Source organism: Jaculus jaculus, chromosome 1, assembly GCF_020740685.1.
Source record: "Jaculus jaculus isolate mJacJac1 chromosome 1, mJacJac1.mat.Y.cur, whole genome shotgun sequence".
NCBI lineage: Eukaryota > Metazoa > Chordata > Mammalia > Rodentia > Dipodidae > Jaculus > Jaculus jaculus.
The window spans coordinates 224934211-224960131 of NC_059102.1; the positions used below are offsets into that span (position 1 = coordinate 224934211).

The window sequence follows — 25921 nt, forward strand, 5'->3', positions numbered from 1 at the left end:
GCTTTCACAGAAGGCTGACTAGCTGCAAGGTCCCAATTTGTTAACTGCCAACAAGACAGGCACTGAGATGTAGACAGGAGTCCACAACTGTTGGTGAACAGATCCTGTAGGAAGTAACTATTTCCCATGGTCTGTTCTCCAACTCTCACCTCAGAAGTCAGTGGGCATCGAAAAGTAACTCCCTTCTCCTTTACCACCTAGCTATATCACCAACCCGAGGGGTAAAAAGTATGTCATCTAAACAATTTCAGCACCCTCAACCCTTCTATTTTCCAGAATGCTCAAGAAGTGAAAATTTCAGTCCCCTTTTCCTCAAATATCCCAAGAGCCTTTCACTTTAGCCAAGTTCTGTAATAAGCAAGCTGACTTTCCAAAAGGTGATTTTTAGGCAAGCAAAAGCTATTAGAATGTCAGAAACATTACAGCCTTCATGGTGAAGGAATGTACATGATCTGAAACCTGAGACACGTGTGTGTTTAAAGAACACCCCCCCCCCCCAAACAGACTGCAAAGGAAAGTGTAATGTGGTTGTGACCGCGGCACACCGCCCGGCCAGTTCAAGAAGCTGCAGCTGCACCCACAACCCTTGTTACTCCGATTTAATTGTCATAATAAACTGGTTGTTCACGAGCTAATAAAAAGTGTCTATTCAACAGCCTGAATCAGGGACTTAGTTCTAGAACTGACGACGGCTGAACTTTATTGCCCTGAAGGCTGACCTGCTTGTACCAGATGGTCTTTCGAGGCAACGACCTCCCATAGGGCCACATTGGCAGGGGTAGGAGGAAAGGAGACGAGGAAGATGGGCAAAGATTAATAAAAGTGTAACGTTCAGAAGGGCAGAAGAAGCCAGCGACGTGCACAAAGCCCATCGTAATCCATGCCCACAAGAAACTGCATCTCACGAAGGGGGGTCCCAGCACTTGGTACCACCCTCTGCAGGCGTGGCTCGGAGGATCGGGTGTCACGCCCAAGGTCAGGCAAAAAGCTGCAGTGCAGTTAAGGCCCTGCCGGTGCGATCCCGAATGACCAGGGGACCCCTGGTAGGGAAGCCGGGCGTGGGCACCTGGGAGCCCGAGGCCGGTGGGCAGGGCAGGGCAGGGCCGGCGCTGCACTCACCCGAGGCCCGGGCGGGGTCGCCCGGCGCTGCGGCTCCTCCCGGCCGGCGGCGGCTGCAGCGGCCGAGGCAGGGACGCATTATGCGGCCGCGCTCATGGCCGGGCCGGAGCTGGCCTCCGGATCGGCTCGGCTCGGTCCCGCGGGGCCGGTCTGAAGGAAGCAGCCGGAGAGCAGACGCGGGAACCCCGCGCCTGGCCAGGAGAGCGGGGCGGCGCGACCCCGGAAGTGGACCCCGCGAGGTCAGGGCGCCGCGTCCGCGAACTTCCGGCCGCGCCGCCGCCGCCGCCGCCAGGGCTAGGCAGAGTAATTCTAGAGGCGGCTAGCCGCGACCCCTCTGAGGCCGGGGACTTGAAAGGCTGGGCAGTTCCTTGAGAAAATGCAGCTTTTGGTCGCAAGACCCATTGCTAAAATGAAAAGATCCTCCAGAACTGCGGTCCGGAAGAGAAAAGGATGGCAGCTACGGGCTGCCGCGAGGTCCAAGCCGCCTCCTGAACCTGTCAAACGCTGCAAAGAACTCCCCAGGAGCTGTCCGGTGGTGGCATCTCAGGAACACTTTCAAGGGTGGCCTGTGCCGGTGTACGAAAGAGACCTACGGAAATGGGAGATGACGGAGCGACTGAGCCAGAAGGCAGGGGCTGGAGGAAGCGCCCTGGACTGGGGATGGGGTGTCTGATCTCGGGGCCGCTGAGCCCCCCCCCGCCCCCGCCTCTTTGACCAAGTTGGACGCTAGAGCACGGCGGCGACCCCTTCAGATGAACAGCCTCAGTGTTTGGAAGGTAGAAATGTGTATTTTATTCCCCTTAGGTCCCTTGGCATATTTTGGGACAATGTCTTCAGCGTCGGTAAGGGAAGCTCTTGTTAGTGTCTGTAGTTAAACTGGTAAGTGCTCACTAAGTTGTCAGGTTGTTGGAGCCATGTCAGAGTGTCAGCTCTCTACCCATGCCCCCCTCCTCTTACCGCCTGGCCATGCTGACTCTAGACTGTCTCTTGGTATGGTAGGCCTCTTAGTTCACTCACTGCTGCCTCCTCCGCCTCCTCCTTCCCAAATCCACCTGCCTAACACCTGTTGCTGAGCCGCTTCTCCCAACTACTTGCTCGCTCTTTAGAACTGTGCAGATTCCTGTCTACCTCAGCCCCATGCCTCAGTGACACCCCTCCCCACTTCACTCCAGCTTGGAGACTATGGTCTTATGCTGCTGAGTACCATCTAAAATGGGAGGGACCTTTCAAAATTATTCTGGCATTCCCATGCTGGGCAGCAAAGCTTGAGGGATTGCCTCACTGGTTTCATTTCTCCTCATTAAAGAAAACAGATTTTTAAAAAACATTTTCTCCCTTCCTTCTTCCCTTTCTTTTTTCCTTTCTTTCTTTCTTTTTCAAGGTAGGGTCCCATCTAGCCCCGGATGACCTGGAACTCACTCTGTAATTCCACCCTGGCCTCAAACTCAACGATCCTCCTCCCTCTGCCTATAGGATCACAGCCATTTCTAGAGCCATCTCTGGGGACCAGATCAAATCTCTACTCTGCTCCAGTCCCACTAAGCCACACATCCACCTTGTTCCCCATGACCGGAACCTGCTCCAATTACACCTATATTCCAGCTTTCTGGTTTTTTGTTTGTTTGTTTGTTTTTGGTTGTTTTTTTAAAATTTTTTATTTATTTATTTGAGAGCGAGAGACACAGAGAGAAAGACAGATAGAGGGAGAGGGAGAGAATGGGCATGCCAGGGCTTCCAGCCTCTGCAAACGAACTCCAGACACCTGCGCCCCCTTGTGCATCTGGCTAACGTGGGACCTGGGGAACCGAGCCTCGAACCGGGGTCCTTAGGCTTCACAGGCAAGCGCTTAACCGCTAAGCCATCTCTCCAAACCCTTGTTTTTGGTTTTTTGAGGTAGGGTCTCACTCTGGCTCAGGCTGACCTGGAATTCACTGTGTAGTCTCAGGGTGGCCTTGAACTCTTGGTGATCCTCTTACCTCTGCCTTCCGAATGCTGGGATTAAAGGTGTGCGCCACCATGCCTGGCTCAGCTTTCTGTTATAATGACAGAGTTGGTATGTTAGAACCAGAATGTTCCCATTTTTTAAGCTCTGATCGTCATATTACAATTTGTGAGTTTTTTTTAAAGTATTCTATTTATTCATTTGAGAGAGAGAGAATGGGTGTACCAGGGCCTCTAGCCACTGCAAATGAATTCTAGACTCATGTACCACCATGTGCATCCTGCTTATGTGGCCAGAAGACCCAGTTGCAAAACAATGTACAAATTGCTATTTTCCTGAAGTGGCCCAGGCCCCTAAAGTGAAATACCTTGCAGTGGATGAATTCCAGTGTTTGCACTGCCTCTGCAGGAACTCCCTAGTCTGCAAGAGAGGTTACCCTCCTCCCTTCCCAAATGCAGCCCATCTCTGCTGTTGAGCCACGTCTTTCTTTTCTTTCCTCTTGATTCATTTGTACTCATTCCTGGCTTTTTCCTAACAGCCAGTAATACTAGGTCAAGGATCTATCAGCCATATGCAAGCCTTTTTAGTTGGGTTTAAATTTTACACCCAGAAACTACTGATTCAACTAGACTTTCAAAAGGAAGAGATGAATTAAATTAATGTGCCTAAATTTCAGATTTAGGGCTAGGCATATAATCCCAGCACTAGAGAGGCTGAGGAAGGCGGATCCTGCTGAGTTCTAGGTCAGCCTGTGCTACATAGTGCAACCTTGTCTCAAAAGAAAGAAAGAGACAGCCGGGCGTGGTGGCGCACGCCTTTAATCCCAGCACTCGGAAGGCAGAGGTAGGAGGATCGCCGAGAGTTCGAGGCCACCCTGAGACTACAGAGTGAATTCCAGGTCAGCCTGAGCCAGAGTGAGACCTTACCTCGAAAAACAAAAAAAAAAAAAAAAAAAAAAAAGAAAGAAAGAAAGAAAGAGAAGTACCTCTAAGGTTTAATTCTAACATTTTGTGGTGATATCGTCTGTATCTGTAATTTAAGATGAAGCTCTCCTTTTAGCCAGCCTGTGCAGGCCTGTGTTGTGTAGCTGTTTTCTCAGGCTTGAAACATTTCCTTTGGGCTGGGGCAGGGGGAAACTCACAAGAAAGTTACAAGGTGGCATGACTGAGGAACTGGAGACAGGAGGATCCTAGAAACTTGTTGCCAGCTAATTAGAGACCCTGTCTCAAAGAACAAGGTGGATCCTGGGCTGGAGAGATGGCTTAGCAGTTAAGCGCTTGCCTGTGAAGCCTAAGGACCCCGGTTCAAGGCTTGATTCTCCACGTTAGCCAGATGCACAAGGGGGCACACGCATCTGGAGTTCATTTGCAGTAGCTGGAAGCTCTGGCGCACCCATTCTCTCTACCTGCCTCTTTCTGTCTCTGTCACTCTCAAATAAATAAATAAAAATGAACAAAAAAAAAATCTTTTTTAAAGAATAAGGTGGATCCTGATTGAGGAAGATACCTGAAATCAACATCTGGTCTCCATATGCATGTGCACACTCATGCAACCATACACAAACACACATATAAGAAAAGAACATGTTCCTTAAATATGAATAAAATTTTAAAAGAAAAAAAATGGGCTTTCAACTGGTGGTCAGTCCTTTTTGTATATTGTAAAAGAAAGAAGGGTCTCTAGATAATACCAATGCTGTAAGCAGCCACTGAGGGTGGATGTATTTGCAAGAAGCAATGTTAAAAGCATGTCATTTTCAAACAGGCAAAATCAGATTGTATAAAAATGAACACATGTCAAAGATTTAATTTAACTCAGTTAATTAAGGAATGTGTGATGCTGGACTTGGTTCTGAGATGAAACCAGAAGACAGATGCTGTGAACACTTCAGGAATGTGCCCAGGCAAATTTGCTTAGTACATGCAAAACAAGCCCCTCTCCTGGTAGAGGGCCCCTGAACTTACACCTGACAGGATTCATTTGCATGTTGAATATCTGTGGACAAGAAACATTTGCTGCCAAGCATAGTAGCTCATGCCTGTAATTTTGGGACTCAGAAAGCTGAGGCAGGAGTGCCATGAATTCAAGGCCACCAGGGTTACAGAGTGGAACTGAGTAGAAAGACAAAAGACCCTGATCATAGCACCTGGGAATCAAATTCTTGAGAGCCAGGTATCTCTGAAATAGAAGGCTTGTGCCAGCAAAGAAGGTGACCAAGTCCTGGGATAGGTTCTTACGGCATTCAGAGAAAATTGCCTGGACTTAGAGCTAGGCTTTGTTTTGTTTTGGTTTATTTGTTTTCAACAGGGCCTCCTGCAGCCCAGGCTGGCCTCAGACTTGCTGAGTAACCAAGGATGACCTTGAGCTTCTGATCCCCTGTCTCTACTTCCAAAGTGCTTGGGTGACAAGCTTGTGTCACCATGCTCAGTTTTCTTGTTTTTTCTGGGCTCAAGCAATCCTCCTGCATCCCCTAAGGATCTGGGAGAGCCAAATCACATGGCCAAGGGTATTTTTATATTGAAAGGGGGAGGGGGCAAGCATATGCTGTTTCCATTGAGCCCATACAAGCATAAGCACAAGAAACTTGGGGTAGGAAGAAACTTCCCAAGAAACTGCTGTCAGCCCATACTGGCTGTAAGGAGTATGTGGTGGGATCAAGGGTGTCACAGTGGGGTTTGAGTTGAGGTTTTACTATGGGTTCAGGAATGTGAACCTCTCTTGTTTTCTACCCACAGCTGTGAACTGATTAACTGGTCCCATCTCTCTTCCTCTCCATCCTGTCTTTGTAACTAAATTTAGGACATCTCAGAATTATTCTCTTATGAGTCTTCATGCTTACTTAAGTTGCCTGCATTTTTAATTACTAGTATAGAGCTTTAATCGTCCTTCAAAATTGAATTGAAAGACATGGTGGGACATAGCTATTGCCCCAGGTGCTTGCTGGCCAGCCAGCCAATCTAATCTAATTGTCGAGCTCTTGTTGCCAAAAAAAAAAAAAAAGGATACTGGGGCTGGGGAGATGGCTGAATGGATGTAAAGCACTCACTGCTCAAACCTGAGTACTGGAGTTCAACCCTCAGACTCCAGTAAAAGGCTGGAAGCCATAGCGAGTTTCTGTAATCCCAGCACTCTGATAGCAAGATGAGAGGCAGAGACAGAAGACTGGAGAACGCAGCAAAAAGAACAATGGTGCAATGAGATAGAGCCATGCCTCAAGTGAGGTAGAATGGTGAGGACAGGCCCCAAAAGTTGTCCTTTGACCTACACACACATGGATGGCAGAACCCTCCTGCTGTCACACACATAAACGCATGTATGTGTGTACAAACACACACACAATTTTTTGTTGTTGTTTCTTGAGGTAGTAAGTGGGAGTCAAGTAGTAGGCACCCTAACGGTGACTGGATCCCTGAAACTAAGAAACAGGAATATCTTTGGGTCTATCCTTGCAGTCTAAACTTGCTAGGGATTAAAGGATGATCTGAATTCTTATCTCTCGACTAAAGGAGATCTGTTTTTCCACAAACAACCTGGGCCCCTCCTGGGAAGGTGGTCTTTCCTAGAATTTAAATCTAATCCTAACATTGTGGTTGGTTAATCTTAGACCCCAGAACTTAGTGTCATGGCTAGTGTCTTCCTGAGACAGCCCCTAACCCAAACCAATCAGCTGTCCCTCAGCTCAACTGAGCTGGAAGGAAGGCCTACTACCAGAAGGTTATAAATACGTTTGCAGGGGCAGAGCAAGGTCTCTGTGCTGCCTTACAACTTGAGAATCTCCAGCTGCTGGGCCTGGGGCCTGGGCTGAGCCAAGGAAAGAACCCCCAGCCCTTACTTTCCACATGGGTTCTTTCTCCACATGCCAAGAGCTGTTTGAACTTTCTTTTCTGTCTTCCCGTGGCTTTTCCAGACCCACCACATAGGCTCTCAAGCCATGTGGGTATATTCATTCTCCTTTCCTTGGTTCTATACTTCTCTATTCCCTAATAAACATAATAACTTAATAATTATCTTTCTCAGTCTTATTTGTTTCAATTCTCTGATTAAAATTAGACACAAAACTAGGGTTTAGGATTCAAGGACTTTCCTGATCCCTAGCACCCCACTGCAATGGGTCTCACTCTAGCCCAGGCTGACCTGGAATTCATTATGTAGTCCTTCAGGGTGGCCTCGAACTCACAGTGTTCCTCCTACCTCTGCCTCCTGAGTGATGGGATTAAAGGCATGCACCATGATGCCCAGCTGACCTGGAACTGATTTTGTAGCTCCAGGCTGGCTTTAAAATTATGGTGATCCTCCTACCTCAGCTTCCCAAGTTCTGGGATTAAGGGTGTATACCACCCACCATGCCTGACTACACAAATAATATTTGAAGTGGCTGGCATTCCTAAGGAATAATACCTCAGGTTGTCCTTTGGCCTCCACTTGTACATGTACCTGCACACCTACCAACACACACACACACACACACAAATAGGCATCATTTATTAAAAGCTAGGTGTTGTGAAGAACACCTACATAGAGGCTGAGGCAGGAGGGTCTCAAGTTCAAGACCAGCCTGGGCTACACAGAGTGACCCTATCTTAAGTGGGGGAAGATCATTCAGTAAAATACCTAATGTAGGCTAGACACTTGCCTACAAGGCCAAAGGACCCTGGTTTGATTCCCCAGTACCGACACAAAAGTTGCACAAGGTGGTGCATGCATCTGGAGTTCATTTGCAATGGCTAGAGACCCTGGCACACCCATTCATATTCTCTCATAAATAAACAAAATATTTTTAGGGCTGAAGGGATGGCTTAGTGATTAAGGCATTTGCCTGCAAAGCCAAAATGACCCAAGTTTCATTCCCCAGGACCCACGTTAGCCAGATGCACAAGGGGGCACACATGTCTGGAGTTCGTTTGCAGTGGCTGGAGGCCCTGGCGTGCCCATTCATTCTCTCTCTCTCTCTCCCTCTTTCTCTGTCAAATAAATAAATATAAAATTTTTAAAATGTTTAAAAATTTAATGTAAGCTCAGTGTGGTTATAAACACCTATAATCCAAGCTTTCGGGAGGTGGGGGCCAAAGGACCAGAAGTTCAAGTCATCACTGGCTATATAAGAAGTTTGAGCCAGGTATGGTGGCACACGCCTTTAATCCCAGCACTTGGAATGCCAAGGTTGTGAGTTCAAGGCCAGCCTGAGACTACATATTGAATTCCAGGTAAGCCTGGGATAGAGTGAGACCCTACCTTGAAATACCAAAAGAAAAGAAGTTTGAGGCCAGCATGAGAACCTGTCTCAAATAAATTAATAAAAAGCAAAAGTAAAATGTTTTATTTGCATGTGTGTTTATACGTGAATGTGTGGGTGCACCAGGGCTCTTGTCTCTGCAAACATATGCTAGATTATAAAGCCACGTTTTTGTTTTTTTTTTTTTGCATCTGGCTTACATTGGCAGCTTGGGAATTAAACCTGGGATGGCAGGCTGTGTTAGCAAGTGTCTTTAACCTTTTAACCTCTGAACCATCTTCTCAGCCCCAACAGTTTTATTTATTTACTTGTTTGTTTGTTTTGGTCTTTCAAGGTAGGGTTTCATTCTATCCCAGGCTGACCTGAAATTCACTATGTAGTCTCAGAGTGGCCTTGAACTCACCATGATCCTCCTACCTCTACCTCCCGAGTGCTGGGATTAAAGGCATGTGCCACCATGCCTGGCCCAACAGGTTTTAACTAATTTAGTGGAGAAAGTGCTAACTAACAAAACAGTACAACTAGTATCAAGTCTTAGACAGTCCTCATAGGATAGAGGCTCTAGTCAAATGGGAGAGAGAATGGGCTGCCTCCCAGTAGCAGAAGGGAGTACAAATTCAAACTGAGCAGTCTTTGGCAAAGAAAAGGTTGGGGCCAGAGAGATGGCTCAGTGGTTAAAGGCACTTACTTACAAAGTCTGACATCCTGGGTTCCATTCCCCAGTGACCACATAAAGCCAGATGGCACCAAGTAGAGTTCATTTGTAGTGGCAGAAGGCCCTGGTGTGTCCATACACACTCCTCTCTCTATCCCTCTGTCTCTTTCAAATAAATAAATAATTTTTTAAAAGATTGGTTGTACTGTATGTCAATGAGGGAGACCAAATTGGTACAATTATAGACTCACTCATGTCTTTACAGGGCAAGTTAGCAATAGGAATCACAAAAATTTAAGTGCACATGCCCTTTGACCTAATGGTTCTGCTCCTGATGTGTAGAAACTCTCAGCTGTGTGCATAAAGATTTATGCACCTGAGCAACATGTTTGCAGAAGCTGAAGTGTGTGTGTGTGTTGATTATACTCACTGCTAACTTGGCAGGACTAAGGAACCCGAGGAAAGGAACCTCTGGGCTTGCCTATGATGAATGGTCTCGGTTAGGTGAATTGAGATGGAAGACCCCTTCACCATGGGCAGCACCACTCACAGGCTGGGGGCTGCATTGCATACAAAGGAGAGGCCAGGCCCGGCAGCAGCAAGCATTGCTCTCTGCACCTCACTGTGGATGGAATGGGACCGGCTGCTTCATGTTCCTGCCGCCATGCCTTCCCCCTCATGATGGATTGTAACCTGTAACTATGAGCTGCAATAAGGATTTCCTCAGGCTGGAGAGATGGCTTAGCAGTTACGGTATTTTGCCTGTGAAGCCTAAGGACCTAGGTTTGATTCCCCAATACCCATGTGAGCCAGAGATGCACAATGTGGCTCGTGCATCTGCAGTTCATTTGTATGTCTGGAGACTCTGGCACACCCATTCTTCCCTCCTCTTGTCTTTCAACTAAATAAACAAAATATTAAATAAAAAGAAAGACCTTCCTTCCTTAACTTGCTTTCTGTTGAGTACTTTGTCTCAGCCACTAGAGGATCACAATACACTCCCCATGTGCTCACACTGCTGGGCAGGGATCACATATTGATATTCATGACCTCCAAAGTATGTAATGTGTATTGAATAATGTATAAAATGGTGTGTGCTTTTGTAAAACACAACAAGAGCTGGAGAGATGGCTTAGCACTTAAGGTGCTTGCCTGCAAAGCCAAAGGGCCCAGGTTCCATTCCCTAGGACCAATATAAGCAAAATGCACAAGGGGCACATGCATCTGGAGTTTGTTTGCAGTGGCTGGATGCCCTGGTGCTCCCATTCTCTTTCTCTCTTTTCCTCTCTCTGCCTCTTTGTCTCAAATAAAAAAAAAAAAAGAATAGGCCTGGAGGGATGGCTTTGCAGTTAAGGCATCTGCCTGCAAAGCCAAAGGACCCAGGTTCAATTCCCCAGGACCCACATTAGCCAGATGCACAAGGGAGTGCAGGCAGGCATCTGGAGTTCATTTGCAGTAGCTGGAGGCCCTGGTGGGCCTATTCTCTCCCCCTTTTTCTCTGTCAAATAAATAATAATTTTTTAAAAAAAATAGTAAAAATAATAAATAAATAAAAACAACAAGCAGCCAGGCATGGTGGTGCACGCCTTTAGCACTGCGGTGGCAGAGGTAGGAGGATCACTGTGAGCTCAAGGCTATCCTGAGACTACATAGTAAATTCCATGTCAGTCTGGTTATCTTGAAAGAACAACAAAAAGATTTGAGGGACATGTGCTTATATGACTATAGAATATCCACAGAAAATGTACAACAAATAGGCCCCTAACTTGTTAATTGTTTAAAACAATGACCATATAGTCATTTTTTATTGGGAGGGATGACAGAGATAGAGCCAAGAGTCATGTGCTAAGTATGTACTGTACCATTAAGCTGCACACCAAGCCAGTTTTACAGTGTATAACAGTATCATTAAAGACACATAAGAAACTCAAGAGAAATCTTCCAAACACTCAAATATGTATATTGCAAAAGATAGCATTCAAAACACATGGTAAAGTGCTGTTTTCATTAGCCACTCAGGAAACAAGCAGCATAAACCACAGTGAACTGCTGGTCAACTTCCTGATAGAAGGCTGCAGTGAGAAACACTGGTGTCCCACACATGGGAACGTCTTGAACTTCCACATGGCCTCTGTTGTGGGGATATGATCATCTGCCTCGGACAACAGATAAGGTTTACCCAAATTCAACATAAGCACTTGTGTTCATCAAAAGCCACGTGCTAGAATGTTCATCCCTTGGGGCTGGAGAAAGATGGCTTAGGGGTTAAGGCACTTGCCTGCCAAGCCTAAGGAATCAGGTTCGATTTCCCAGTACCCATGTAAGCCAGATAATGCATGAGGTGGCACGTGTGTCTGGAGTTTATTTGCAGCGGCTAGAGGCCCTGGCACACCATTCTCTCTCTCAAATAAATAAATAGAATGTTCATCCAAATGGCCTACACCTAAGTGTAGGCAAAGCACAGAATGGATAAACTGTGGTCTGTTCCTGGAAGAAGACAGTCCACAGCCACAGCCACAGGAACAAGAGGGTAGACAACAGCACAGCACAGATGCTGAAGAGAAAAGACACCAAGAGGGTGCACCATGTGACCCAGATCATAAAGACAGGCCAAAGTGGGCTTTGAGGCAGAGCCAGAACAGGCAGTGGCTTCGCTGAAAGGAAGAGGGAGGATGCGGGCTCTTGTGGCCTGGGAGCGGGTTGTGGGGTTTTCCTTTAGTGAGACAGACTTTCTGGTTGTGGACACTTCGGTTCTGATCCTCTTCCTCAAGCAAATGCAGGGGAGAGACTCAAAGACTGCACTGTGGGAAAGCAGGAATGTGCTCGGGAGGGTGTTTGGGTGACTTCTTACCTCTCCCACTGGGTGTGGGGTGAGTTTGTCAACAGCCAGATTAGGAAGGCCTGACTGCTAAAGCACCACACCCTACAGTGTTGGGCAAGGACCGGAAGTCAAAACCCAAAGTGGGCAGTGTGTTCCTCAAATCTTGTTCTGGGCATTGCACCTCATCTGCAGGCGGAGCCTGCTGGACAGCTTGCCAACTTGGTGGGGTGGGTGCCTTGTGGGATGGACACTTTGTGGACAGATTAATGACAGATCCAGAGAAATCTAAGTGTATAAATGATGCTAGAGCAACAGAATTAAACTCAGCTTTCTGCAATTAACATAGCCTTGCCATTACAGGTTGCTAAACTGCTGGGTGAAAATCCACTGGGATTTATTCACCACTTATCTGCCATACTAGCAGCTGAAGCCAGGACCTAATGCTGACCTAGATCCCCACTCCTCTTTGTGTGTGGATGCACACACATGTGGTGTGTGCGCAGCTGTGCATGCCTTCTGTGTACACTTGCAAAGGACAGAGAATAATGTCTGGCATCTTCCTCTATTACTCATTGCACATTTCCTTGAGGGAGAGTCTTTCTCTAAACCTGAAGCTGCAGTTTTTGTGAGCTCTGCCATGCTCAGTCTCCACTCCCTGCAGGACTGGAGTTACAGGCATGCATGGCCATACCCAGCTGTTTATATGGGTGCTGGGGAAGAGAACTCAGGTGGCCTCAGGCCCTCATGCTTAATCACTGAGCCATCCCTAGCCCTTCTAGCCCTTAAAAAAAAAAAAAACAAAAAAATTTACTTTTGTTTGTTTTTATGGAGGCAGGGTCTTACTCACTCTGTAGTCCCAGATTGACCTTTGAACTTACCAGGATCCTCCTTCATCAGACTCGGAGTAGCTGGAATGACAGGTCTGTGCCACCAAGCCCAGCAGGATATAATATGCATATACATATATATAGTTGTTGTTTTTTGTTTTTTTTTATTCTTTTATTTTTATTAGCATTTTCCATGATTATAAAAAAAATTCCCATGGTAATTCCCTCCCCCACCCCTACACTTTCTCCTTTGAAATTCCATTCTCCATCATATTACCTCCCCATCACAATCATTGTACTTACATATATACAATATCAACCTATTAAGTACCCTCCTCCCTTCCTTTCTCTTCCCTTTATGTCTCCTTTTTAACTTACTGGCCTCTGCTACTAAGTATTTTCATTCTCACGCAGAAGCCCAGTCATCTGTAGCTAGGATCCAAATATGAGAGAGAACATGTGGTGCTTGGCTTTCTGGGCCTGGGTTACCTCACTTAGTATAATCCTTTCCAGGTCCATCCATTTTTCCGCAAATTTCATAACTTCGTTTTTCTTTACCACAGAGTAGAACTCCATTGTATAAATGTGCCACATCTTCATTATCCACTCATCAGTTGAGGGACATCTAGGCTGGTTCCATTTCCCAGCTATTATAAATTGAGCAGCAATAAACATGGTTGAGCACGTACTTCTAAGGAAATGAGATGAGTCCTTTGGATATATGCCTAGGAGTGCTATAGCTGGGTCATATGGTAGATCAATCTTTAGCTGTTTCAGGAACCTCCACACTGATTTCCACAATGGCTGGACCAGATTGCATTCCCACCAGCAGTGTAGAAGGGTTCCTGTTTTTCCACATCCCCGCCAACATTTATGATCATTTGTTTTCATGATGGTGGCCAATCTGACAGGAATGAGATGGAATCTCAATTTGTTTTGGTTTTTTGAGGTAGGGTCTCACTCTGGTCTAGGCTAACCTGGAATTAACTATGTAGTCTCAGGGTGGCCTTGAACTCACAGCGGTCTTCCTACCTCTGCCTCCTGAGCGCTGGGATTAAAGGCATGCGCCACCACGCCTGGCAGGATATTAGATATTTAAATAGGCTGAGTGTCTTCACAGATTGCTGGTGCAGGTGGAGAAAAGAGCCCTTTACAGTAGAGACAAATGGGCATGTGCCTCCCAATACAAGTTTTGTTTTGCTGTTTTGTTTCTTGAAACTGGTCTCATGTAGCCCAGGCTGGCCTTGATCCTTATCTTCTGTCTCTAAAGGGCTTGGGTTACAGGCATGAGCCACCTGTTTTGTTTTTGTTTTTGTTGTTGTTTTGGCTTTTGGAGGTAGGGTCTCACTCTAGCCCAGGCTGACCTGGAATTCACTCTGTATTCTCAGGGTGGCCTCGAACTCATGGCAATCCTCCCACCACTGCCTCCCAAAGTGCTGGGATTAAAGGTGTGTACCATACCCCTAGCTCCTTTCCCCTCTTTCACCTCTTTTCTCTCCTCTCCTCTGTCTCTCTCTCTCTCTTCTCTTTGTCTCTCCTCTGTCTCTGTCTTCTTTCTCCTCCTTCTGTCTCTCTCTCCCTTCTCTGTCTATCTCCCTCCCTTCTCCTCCCCTCTCCTGTCTCTCCCTCCCTGATTGGCAAAACCAAGTACTGTCTTAAAAACAAACAAATAAAACACCTAAAAGGCCAGGTGTGGTGGTGAACTCATTTAATCCAGCCCTCGGGAGGCTGAAGTAGGAGGATCACTGTGAGTTTGAGACCACCCTGAAAATACAGAGTGAATTCCAGGTCAGTCTGGGCTGGAGTGAAACCCTACCTTGAAAAAAAAAGAAAAAAGACTTTTTATTTGTTTCTTTGGAGAGTGACAGAGAGAAAGAGGCAGATAGAGAGAAGGAGAATGGGTACACCAGGGCATTCTGCCACTGCCAACGAACTCGACGCCACCTTGTGCAGCTGGCTTACATGCGTCCTGGGGAATTGAACCTGGGTCCTTTGCAGGCAAGTGCTTTAACCATTAAGCAATCTCTCCAACTTTCTTTTTAGGTTTAAATTTTATTTATTAGGGGGGGCAGAGAGTGAGTATGGTCACACCAGGACCTTCTGCAAATAAACTTCAGATGCATGCACCACTTGTGTACTTGGGAATTGAACCCAGGCCAGCAAGTTTTGCAAGTAAGCACCTTAAACTGCTGAGCCATCTCTCCAGCCCCTAGTGTGTGTGTGTTTGTCTTCTAATATGATGCACCAGGAGGAACACAGCATCCATAACACAGTGTCTCAGGAAACTTTTCCTCTGGGGGAGACACAAGCATATGTCTTCACCCCAATTAGGGTTCACATGGCAGACCAAAGTATGATTACACCAGTACCAGCTTGGTGAACCATTAGGGGTCACTTACAGAGTGTGGAAAAGGGTTGTTTATTGGAATGTGGGGCCCCAAAAGCAGCCACTTTGATGGAGATTCCTATGTCAAAATTACTCCTTGGATGCTCCTCCCTCAGCCTCAGGATGAGGGCTTATCTACAGAACATCAGGACCCCAGAGCAGCCGCACCACAGAGAAGTCTCATCCATCCTGAATGACAACTTTCCTGTGGCCACTTCTGGAAGCTCCTTGTCCTTGTCCAGGAGTATGAGACCCCAGAGCAGCATTTCAGTAGGTCTCATCATATTGGGCTTACCTTCTTTCCTAATCTCTGGTGAGGGCTTACTGACAGAGCATGAAGATTCCAAAGAAACCACCTAGATGTGAGTTCATTGTTCCAGCTGATGGCAATTTGAATTAAAGTCTCCTGGAGGCAGTGTATTATTGCGCAGGCTTATGGGTGGACAGGGAGCTGCTTCTTTTATTTTTTACTTTTCTTTTATTTCTTCTTCTTTTTGGGGGGGATTTTCGAGGTAGGGTCTCACTCTAGCCCAGGCTGACCTGGAATTCACTATGTAGTCTCAGGGTGGCCTCAAACTCATGGCAATCCTCCTACCTCTGCCTCCCAAATGCTGGGATTAAAGGCGTGAACCACCATGCCCAGCTTTTTTCTTCTTTTTTTTTTTTAAAAAAATATTTTTATTGGGCTGGAGAGATGGCTTAGTGGTTAAGCGCTTGCCTGTGAAGCCTAAGGACCCCGTTCAAGGCTTGATTCCCCAGGTCCCATGTTAGCCAGATGCACAGGGGGCGCACATGTCTGGAGTTCATTTGCTGTGGCTGGAGGCCCTGGCGCCCATTCTCTCTCCCCCTCTCTCGCTCTCTGCCTCTTTCTCTGTGTCTGTTGCTCTTAAATAAATAAATTAATTAATTAAAAATATTTTTATTTATTTATTTGAAAGAAAGAGAGTAAGAGAGGGAGAGAATGGGTGTGCTGGGGCCTCCAGCCACTACAAACGAACTCCAGTCACATGCACCACCTTGTGCATGTGACTTACATGGGTCCTGGGGAATTGAATCTAGGTCCTTTGGCCTTGCAGGAGAGCACTTTAACCGCTGAGCCATCCCTCCAGCCTGCCACTTCTTTTTTTTTATATAAGTTTTTTTTTTTTTTTCGAGGTAGGGTCTCACTCTGGTCCAGGCTGACCTGGAATTCACTATGGAGTCTCAGGGTGGCCTCGAACTCACGGCAATCCTCCTACCTCTGCCTCCCGGTGCTAGGATTAAAGGCGTGCGCCACCACGCCTGGCCTTTTTTTTTTTGTTTTTAATGATTTCAGGAAGCTGCAGAATGTCTAACGAATGAGTCTTGATACATCTGCAGTGTTAGTTCTATATATGCTCCTGTCTGTGCTTCAGTTTTTGCAAAGACCTTAATCAAATTTGCTCCCTCAGCAGCCTGCTCTTTGGCCTCCTGAGCTGACTAACCTTCAGGATGGAGCAAGCTGGACCAAGCTGGTAGCATCATTGATCAAATCTCTCTGAATGTGGTCAACAAGCAAGCAATCCATCTTCTTATTTACAAAATACCAAGTCATCCCACCAAAGTGTCTTTTTGAGCATAAGAGGTCATACTTCCCATGTCTGTCTATATCTTCATAGGTCTGGTGATGAAGCTTGGTATAATCAGCAGAATCTGGCTCAAACTGGGCAACACAAAAATTAAGGATGTCAACATGTCCTTGCTATACATGGTCTTAAGGTTTTCTTCCTTGAAAATTACTGGTGTCAAAACTCTACGACCTTTCTTTGGAAAATAAATTTGTATCACCCGACCACGTTCTTCCCAAGAGGCTTTAGCAAGTGTGCCATTTGGTGCTCTCACAACAATAAAATGCTCCCAGTGTGGTACATGATATGATACATCAGAAAAAAACGTATTTGTTCATTTCTGTTCCTTCCAAAATCTTATCTTCAGCTAGCACATCATCTATGAGTGTTTGCTCTTCTATAACTGGTGGCATTTTTAATCGTACTTTAGCAGCCTCAACTGCCTGTCTGGTAACCTCTTCCAGCTGTGCCTGGTTCATCAGCTTGTAGGTTGGTGGCTTCAGTTTCTGTATAGCTGGCGTAAAAGTCTTCTGCAAGTCCAGGCCTGTCATCTTGACAAGGATGCTTTGGACTTCTTCATCCATAAATGTAGGTTTTTTCATCTCTGCACTACTAGACTCCGCCTAGGAGCCGAGCCGGCGGCACGGCGGCCTCACCTCGAAGAGCCCCGGCAGCGTCTGCAGGACAGCGCCGGGCTGGGGCTGCGTTCCGGCTTGGATACAGAGCTGTGAGCACTGACAGCCCGACAGCAGCCTCCGCAGCAACACACGGGTTCTGAGGGCCGCCATGATGACCCGGGGCCTCCCAGCCTGCCACTTCTTGCACACTCTCCTGTTGCTGTTATCCATATGATGTTGGCCAGGAGGTGATGTCCACCCTCTGCTCATGGCATTGTTTTCCCCTGCCATTATGGAGCTTCCCCTCGAGTCTGTAAGCCAAAATGAACCTCCCCTTTTTTTTTTCTCACAAACTGCTTTGGGTTGGGTGTTTTCTGCCAGCAATATGAACCCAGTGATCCCCATGAGCTGGCCTCTAGGTAACAGCCACAGTGTCAGGGCTCGCTAGAGGAACAGAACCAATAGAATGAATTGTATTAAAGGGGAATTTATTGGATTAGTTTACAGCAGTCCAACAATACCAGGTTGCAGACCTGAGAGTCAAGGAACCTGATAGCTGCTCAGTCCACAAGGTTGGATGCCTCAGCAGTCCCAATCCGGCACTGAAGGCCTGGAGGCTTCCTGGAGAGACGCTGATCTTCAGTCCACGCTGGAAAGCAGCCAGGTGAGAGAAGACGATACTTTCCTTCCCAGAGTTTCCTTAGATAAAGCCCACCCCCCAGAGGCCCTCCACTCTGGGGGAAGGGCTCACCCTGGGGGAAGGATTCCTCCTTTAGTAATTCTTCCTGGAAGCAACCTCAGAGACCCACTTATGAGGATTGTCTGTGGATTCCTAAACAGATCAAGTTGACACAAACTTAACCATCACACATGGGCAATGCTGGTCCTATACACCAAATTGTGGGACTCTGGCTGGAAGAATCAAAAGAGAGAACGCTTTTATTCCTCCAGGCTGCTATAATGGGACTGTAGATTTGTAGCTGTTTGAGGACAATTTGCAAAGTGAACCTAATCTGAGAATGAAGCTAGTTTAAAGAGGCAGGGAAGAAGGCAAAAAAGACAAGTCTGGTGGCATCCTTTGTGCCACTAGATCCTGTGGGCCAGAACTTCTTACATCTGTGAATCAACATATTCTCTGCCCCTTTTAGGTAGATACATAGATAGATAGATAGATAGATAGATAGATAGATAGATAGATAGATAGATAGGTGAATTTTTATATTTATTTATTTGAGAGAAGAGAGAGAAAGAGGCAGACAGAGAATGGATGCTGAGGCCTCCAGCCACTGCAAACTAACTCCAGACACATGTGCCCCTTTGTGCATCTGGTTTATATGGGCCCTGGGGAGTTGAACCTGGGTCTTTTGGCTTTGCAGGCAAATGTCTTAACCACTAAGTCATCTCCCCAGCCCATATGTATGTATGCGTGTGTGTGTGTGTATACACACACACTTACATACACACACACATACATATATACATGTATATACATATATATATATATATATATATATATATGTATATGTATGTATGTATATATGAGAATGAGTGAGAGGGAATGGGCATGCCAGAGCCCCCAACTGCTGCAAACGAACTCTAGATGCATGTGCCACCTTGTACATCTGTCTTACATGGGTCCTGGGGAATCAAACCTGGGTCCTTTGAATTTGCAGGCAAGCACCTTAACTGCTAAGCCTTCTCTCCAAACCCCACCCCACCCCTTTTTTTTTTTTTTTTTTTTTTTTTTTTGGTTTTTTGAGGTGGGTTTTACTCTAGCTAAGGCTGACCTGGAATTCACTCTGTATTCTCAGGGTGGCCTCGAACTCATGGCGATCCTCCTACTCTGCCTCCCGAGTGCTGGAATTAAAGGCGTGCGCCACCATGCCTGGCAACCAAAACCCTTTTTTGAGGTCCAGTTTTGCTCTAGCTCAGGCTGACCTGGAATTCACTCTGCAGACTCAGGGTGGCCTCAAACTCATGATAATCCTCCTACCTCGGCCTCCTAGAAGCTGGGATTAAAGGCGTGTGCCACCATGCCTGGCTCCTCTTTTCTTTTCTTTTTTGGCTTTTCAAGGTAGGGTCTCATTCTAGTCCAGCCTGACCTGGAATTCACTGTGTAGTCTGAAGGTGGCCTCAAACTCACGGCGATCCTCTTACCTCTGCCTCCTGAGTGCTGGGATTAAAGACATGTGCCAGCATGCCTGACTCCCTATTCTTTTCAAAAGACAATTTGAGGGTCTGGAGAGATGATTCTGCGGTTAAGGTGCTTGCTTGCCTGCAAAGCTTAACAAACAGCATTTGATTCTCCAGTATCCATGTAAAACCAGATGCACAAAGTGGTGTTCTTTTGCAGCAGCTAGAGGCCCTGGTTTGCCCATACTCTCTGTCTCTCTTTTCTCTATCCCTCTTTGCTTGCAAATAAATAAATAAATAAAAATTTTAAAAAGAGCTGGGCATGGTAGCACATACCTTTAATCCCAACACTTGGGAGGCAGTGGTAGGAGGATCGCCATGAGTTTGAGGCTACTCTGAGACTACATAGTGAATTCCAGGTCAGCCTGTACCAGAGTGAGACCCTACCTCAAAAAATCAAAACACACACACACAAAACAGAGCTGGAGAGATGGCTTAACAGTTAAGGTGCTTGCCTGCAAAGCCAAAGGAACCAGGTTTGATTCCCCAGGAACCACATCAGCCAGAGGCACAAGGGGGCATTTGTGTCTGGAGTTCATTTGCAGTGGCTGGAGGCCAAGCACACCCTCTCTCTCTCTCTGTCAAATAAATAAATAAATAATAACAAATTAAAAATAAACAGAAAAATTTAAAAAGAACTATTTGAATTGAGTCTCCTGTCATGTATAACTGCAAGAATCCTGGCAAGTATGGGCACCTTCCAATCCTGGACAGTTGAAGCAAACACTTACTTAGCAAATCAAAGTTACACCCCAGAGAAAGATCAGAGTAGGGCAGCAGGCCAGTGGCTTCTGTGTCTGGAATTTTAAAGATTTCATGTATAATTATGAGGTGGGTGACCCTTTTTTCTTCCCTAACTATGGTGGACCAGATCTCCCACTTAGTGTATTTCTTCCCATGATTCTCTACAAAAGCCCTTAAAGAGGGCCAGATCAAATATCATATGCAGAGTGACATTATAATGAAGCCAAGCTTGCTGAGGCGGCAGACCTTCCTTAGAGCACATGCGTGGGAAAATTACCCAGAGGCTGTTTCTGGAATCACGGAAACAACCTCACTACAGCTTCAGGAATGGGTGACAGTCAGGAGACAATACTACCAACATGCAGCTGTGGTTTTCTTGGTGACCTCTTATCTAGCCCCCTTGCCTACCCATATCTATGCTTCCCCTTCCGAGAGGGTCACAACATTTCTTGTGAGTCATGTCTTCTGAATAGTTCCCAGGCCTCATATCAAGCTCACTGGTCCATGGCTGGAACAACTCTTCCTCATTTTTTGAAACATCATGTCATCTCTCTGTGTCCAACTTCCTGCCAAAGTCAGAAGCGTGTTGTAAGGCAGAGCAAGGGTCTTCTGAATGCCTTGGGATGTCCCCCAATTGTAATCTGAGCCTATGTAGCCCTCATTTTTGTGGTTGTTGTTGTTGTTGTCTTTTCAAGGCAGGGTCTCACTCTGGCCCAGGCTGACCTGGAATTCACTAACGATGTAGTCTCAGGATGGCCTCAAACTCATGGCAATCCTCCTACCTCTGCCTCGTGAGTGCTGTGATTAAAGGCATGCACCACCTTGTCCAGCTCATTTTTTCAATTCTCCCCATCAGTTGCCCGGGTCAGGTCAGAGCTACAGCAGTTGGCATTTGGTGCCAGGTTTGATCATTGAACTGGAAGAGGGTGTTCTCCAGCTGCAGTATGATCCTCTTCCACCAGGTTTTCCAAGCTGGTGTTATATTCAGTTGGACTTGGGGGCAGAGTCCTTCAGAGACCAACGCTGTGCCCACTCTTCTGTAGCGTTCACATAGAATGAAGGTGATGCCCATCCTGCTCTTCCAGCTCACACTAAGCTTCCACAACCTGAGATACAGTTTCTCCCAGGGTGATCATATCCACTTGGACAAGCATGTCAGGTTGCATCCAGAACCCAGAAACCACTGTGGTGCTGAAGGTCCCACATTCTCCTGGAATGCCAGTGCCCAACCCTTTTCTCACGTGTTCTAATGAACTTCTCAAGCAAGTGTTCAGTTCAACAAATCTTCCCTACATGTAGGACACAGGACCAATGCCTGGTGGCCACTCCACATGTCATCTTTGTTCTTTTAATAAGTATTTTATTTATTTTTTTTTTTAGAGAGAGAGATTAAGAGACACAGAGAGGGCTGGAGAAATGGCTTAGTGGTTAAAGCACTTGCCTGTGATACCTAGAAACCCAGGTTCTATTTCCCAGTACCCACATAAGACAGATGCACAAAGTGGCATATGCTTCTGGAGTTCCTTTGCAGTAGCTGGAGGTCCTGGCATGTCCAGTTTCTCTCTCTTCTCTCTCTCTCTCCAATAACAAATAAATCAAAAATTATATTTAAAAAAAAGGGGGGAGAGAGGATGAGCACACCAGGTCCTCCAGCCTAAGCCGACTAACTCCAGACACACGCACCACCTTGTTCATCTGGTTCACATGAGTATTGGGGAATTGAACCTGGGTCCTTAAGCTTCACAGGCAAGTGTCTTAACCACTAAGCCATCTATCTCTTCAGCCCTCATCTTTGTTCTTGAGTGGATGAACTTGCAGCCTCAGTCCCTGTATAACTCCCACAACTTTGGGAAATCTCTGTAAGTTTTTTTTGTTTTGTTTTGTTTTTCTGCTTTTTCTCTTGTCTCTTCTGGTATTGGGGATTGAACCTAGGGCTTTGGCCATTTTCAGCAACTTATGTTCCACTGAGCTACATCCCCAGCCACTTTATTTCTCTTTTTAGACAATTAAATTATATTTATTGACTCCCCCCTTTTTTTTCTAGGTAGGGTTTCCTTCTAGCCCAGGCTGACTTGCAATTCACTATGTAGTCTCAGACTGGCCTTGAACTCACAGCCATCCTCCTATCTCTGCCTCCTGAGGGCCTGTGCCACCAGGCCTGGCCCTCTCTCTCTCTCTTTCTCTCTTTTTTAATTATAGAGATGTGGAGCCAGGCCTGGTGGCACACGCCTTTAATCCCAGTACTCTGGAGGCAAAGGTTAGGGAATCACTGTGAGTTCGAGGCCACCCTGAGACTACAGAGGGAATTCCAGGTCAGCCTGGACTTTAGTGAAACCCCACCTCGAAAAATCAAAAAGAAAAAGCTAAAATTATAGAGATGTGGGAGAAACAATGATGTAGACTTTGTGTGTACAGCTATTTATGAAAAGATCCTCGAACTTTTGCAGCAATTGCGGAGGAACCAGGCTTTTGTGACATACCCTATTAAAACCTCAGTTAGCCTCAGCTTGCCCTTCTGCACTACATATTTTTGCCTTATTTTAAAGGCATGTTCACTAATGTGACTTCCTTGTGACTCTAGGGCGCAAGGCATCTAACAGTATCCTTATTTGACAGTGGGCCACCCGGGACCAGGAAGCAATCTGTACCAGAAATTAGGTACTCCTCTTTCAGAAGCTTTACCTTCTTCCTTCTCCTCCTCGCCAACAAAACCGCCAAATCACCACTCCTTCGTCCCCAAACACAAATAAAAAGACCGCGCACCATTCCTCCTACAGCCTGCAACACCGTTTCCTTGACATCCCGGTAGCTGGCATAGGAGTCTAGTGTTCCACGAGTCTAGCGCTCCGTGAGCCCGGAAGGCCTCAGCGAACAGGTGCCTCTGACGTGATCCCCGGAGAGGAGGGGCGCGCTCGCACCTGCGCACCGGGGAGCGACCCCGATGATTGACAGTTCCACGTTTTGTGGCGCCGTGGAAAGGGCTGGGCGCGCCCGCGCCGGCAGGAGGGGCGGAGCGAGCCGGGCTGATTGACAGTTCGCGCCGCGGGTGCCTCCGAAGGACCCGGCTGCTTGTGCGTCACGTGGTGCCGGGAGGGGCGGGGCGCGCCCGGCTGACTGACGGCTCGCGCCGCGGTTCCTCAGAAGGACCCGGCTGCTCGCGCGCGGTGCAGTCGCCGCAGCCGCGGACCAGACGGCGTTCGCCCGCCGCGAGGTCCACGTCGGCCGCCCGCCCGCTCCCCGCGGTGAGAGGGCCTTGGGCACTTCTGCCCCGCTCGCGAGGGGGTTGGCGCGGGGCAGCGTGGGGAGTCTGCGAGCGGGCGGGCGGGACAGATGGCAGCGCCGCGGGCGACGGGACGGGGTTCCCGGGAGGGACAGCGGTGAGGAAGGGTCGGCTTGCCGGGAGCTGGGGGACGAGGGCCAGGGCAGGGCGCTGGGAGCCTGACGGGGTGCCGGGAGCGGAGTCCCGGCCGAGCAGATGCTGTTGCAGAGCGGAGCTGCTCCGCGGTCTTCCCGGGGAGCGCGTGCCGGCAGGGGGTGGGGCCCAGAGGCAGGGGCCTCGGTCAGAACCCGAGTTTGGAGGCCGTCGCCCCCGGGTCTGCCTGCTCGTTTCCAGGGCTCCGGTGTGCTCCGGCTGGGCCCCGAGCCGAGCCGAGGGCTGCAGGGGACCCGGCACTGCAGGTGCGGTTGGGAAGCTCTGGACAGCTGCTTCAGGAGGACTTGGGGCAGCCAGCCCCTCCACCCCCCGGGCCGGGCGCATGCCTCCGCCCCTGTCCTGGCCCTGTGCGACCCCGGCTTGTTGGGTGATTCGATGTGGGAAGAGGAAGGAGGCTCTCCCATCAAGACCTGGGCACGCGTGCAACCTGCAGAGTGAGCAGGAACTCAGCCTTGCCACTGGCACAGGTGTGCTGGCTCGGGCGGGGCGCCTGGCGTGGAGGTGTCCGGGTGTTGAGTCAGTGTCAGAGGCAAGCTGACAGCTGTCAGGACCCAGGTTGCCTTGGCCGGGCTGGGATCCAGCCCGTGTAACCTGATGGTAATGCTTCTGATTCACCTGAATGGCAACAGCCTCCTCCTTAAGCCTAAAGGCCGAGCAGTGAAAAGGACTTGACAACGAACGACGGAAAGACTGAGGCTCGGGTGGCATGAGTGAGCGAGGGCATCCCTTTGGACTGTGGAGATAGGCTCTGTGAAAAAGTTGGCAGCTGATGTATTCTTGCATAAGAGATGAGGCAGGTTTAGGCCAGGTTGTCGGTGGTGGGTTACCCTAACTCAGCGCCTGCAGCATTCCGCTGTTTCTTGCAGTGGTCGTCTTTTGGATGGTATATATCAGTTTATGTAGAGGAGGGTTCTACTGAGAATGAACAACTAAAAGCAGTGAGAGGCTGCCAGCCTTAAAGAACTTGACAGTTCAATTTTCAAAGCGGGGGGTCTTTGCTGATGCTAAATGTGGCTCTTTGCCACAATAATAAGTTTGTTTCTTCTAAGGTAAGTTGCTTTAGTAACCCCAAATAGATGAGAGGGTTTCTTTCAGGGCAGCTCCTACTCTAAGGGAGCTATAGAGTGGGTAATTCATGCCTTACACCTGCCTCTCTCTTTCCTTCTCTCCTCCCCCAGCCCCCTTGCTCCTGTAATGAAAGGAAAACAATAAGGTTAAAAGAAATAGCCAAAGCCCGACATAGTGGTATAGGCCTGTAATCCAGTACTCTGATGGCTGAAGTAAGAGGATCATAAGTTCAAGGCCAGCCTAGGCTATGTAGCATGACCCAGTTTAAAATTGAAAGAGTGGAAGGAAGGAAAGAAAGAAGAGGGAGAAGACTCAAAAGCAGAGTGACAGTAGGCCAGCTGGAAGGAGGAAAGTGCAGTCTTTGATACCTTACCAAGTGCTTTCAACACTGAATTCATCTCCACCAGGAGTTTGGGAGTGGTGTTAATCCAGTTCCAGGACTAGATGGAGTAGCTGCCCATGGATGTATGTTGGATTATGCCTCCTGCCCAAGACCCTTAGCAGGGCATCCTGTTCTCCCGTCTCTGCCTCAGTGTAGCTGGCTGGCATCGCCATACTCTCACCTCTGCAATTCAGATTTGTTTGTAGGCTTTGAGAAAGCTACTAGGAAGTGTGATTGCAGGGTGTCTTTGCTCAAGTGCCCAGGGTTTCCAAACCATCCAGGTGTCCTCAGAGGTGATGCAAGAGAGCTCAGCTGTTCTAGGGAAACTTGCCCTTGTGGATTTCCTTGTCTTCTACCCAGAAGAGAAATGTTGCGAAACTGAGGAAGCCGCTGCTGCCTCTGCTTATTTTATATGTGGCATTGTTTGAAGTGGTTTTTTTTTTTTTTTAATGTGTTCTTAGAAGACACACCTGTTCTTATTAGGGAAAAGCAAGCTTTTATCCTGTTCTCTAGGACTGGGTGGCACTGTAGGACCACAGGGGGCATTTCCTGGTGTGTCTGTCTGGGTAGGTCTGTGGTTCGGGCCAGAATGAAAAGCCAAGGTAGTCTTGGGCACATCAATAGAAGCAAAGGTCTGGCATGAAAGGTTTCAGCTCCCCCACTGTCAGGCGCTATTCTTTTCTGGACAGCACACCTATTGAAGACCCTGGAAAGCTGCCCAGAATATTCATTGTAAATGGCCACGGTGGTAAAGGAATCAGGGTTGGTAAGTGACTAGCATTTTAAGAGCCAGAATTACAGAAAGGTGGAGCTGTTTGTTGGTAAATTACAGGAAAGCAAACCACAAATGTTAGAAAAACTAACGGGGGGCTTGCGGGATGCCTTGGTGGGTAAAGTACTTGCCAAGTACAAGCC

General features: G+C 47.6%; 2 protein-coding genes and 1 pseudogene across 3 annotated transcripts in view; 1 reads left to right on the forward strand and 2 right to left on the reverse strand.

Moving 5' to 3' along the window:
• Positions 1-1249, reverse strand: part of Zdhhc7 (zinc finger DHHC-type palmitoyltransferase 7) — a 31516-nt gene extending 30267 nt beyond the window's left edge. The window contains exon 1 of the mRNA XM_004666038.3: positions 1120-1249. The gene's annotated coding sequence lies outside the window, so the exon portion shown is untranslated. The remainder of the gene's footprint in view (positions 1-1119) is intronic.
• Positions 1250-16294: 15045 nt separating this feature from the next.
• Positions 16295-17357, reverse strand: LOC123458884 (annotated as a pseudogene).
• A 5924-nt stretch (positions 17358-23281) lies between these two features.
• The window catches only part of Kiaa0513 (KIAA0513 ortholog), a 57277-nt gene continuing 54637 nt past the window's right edge, over positions 23282-25921 (forward strand). For both annotated transcript variants that reach the window (XM_004666039.3, XM_004666040.3), the window contains exon 1: positions 23282-23365. The gene's annotated coding sequence lies outside the window, so the exon portion shown is untranslated. The remainder of the gene's footprint in view (positions 23366-25921) is intronic.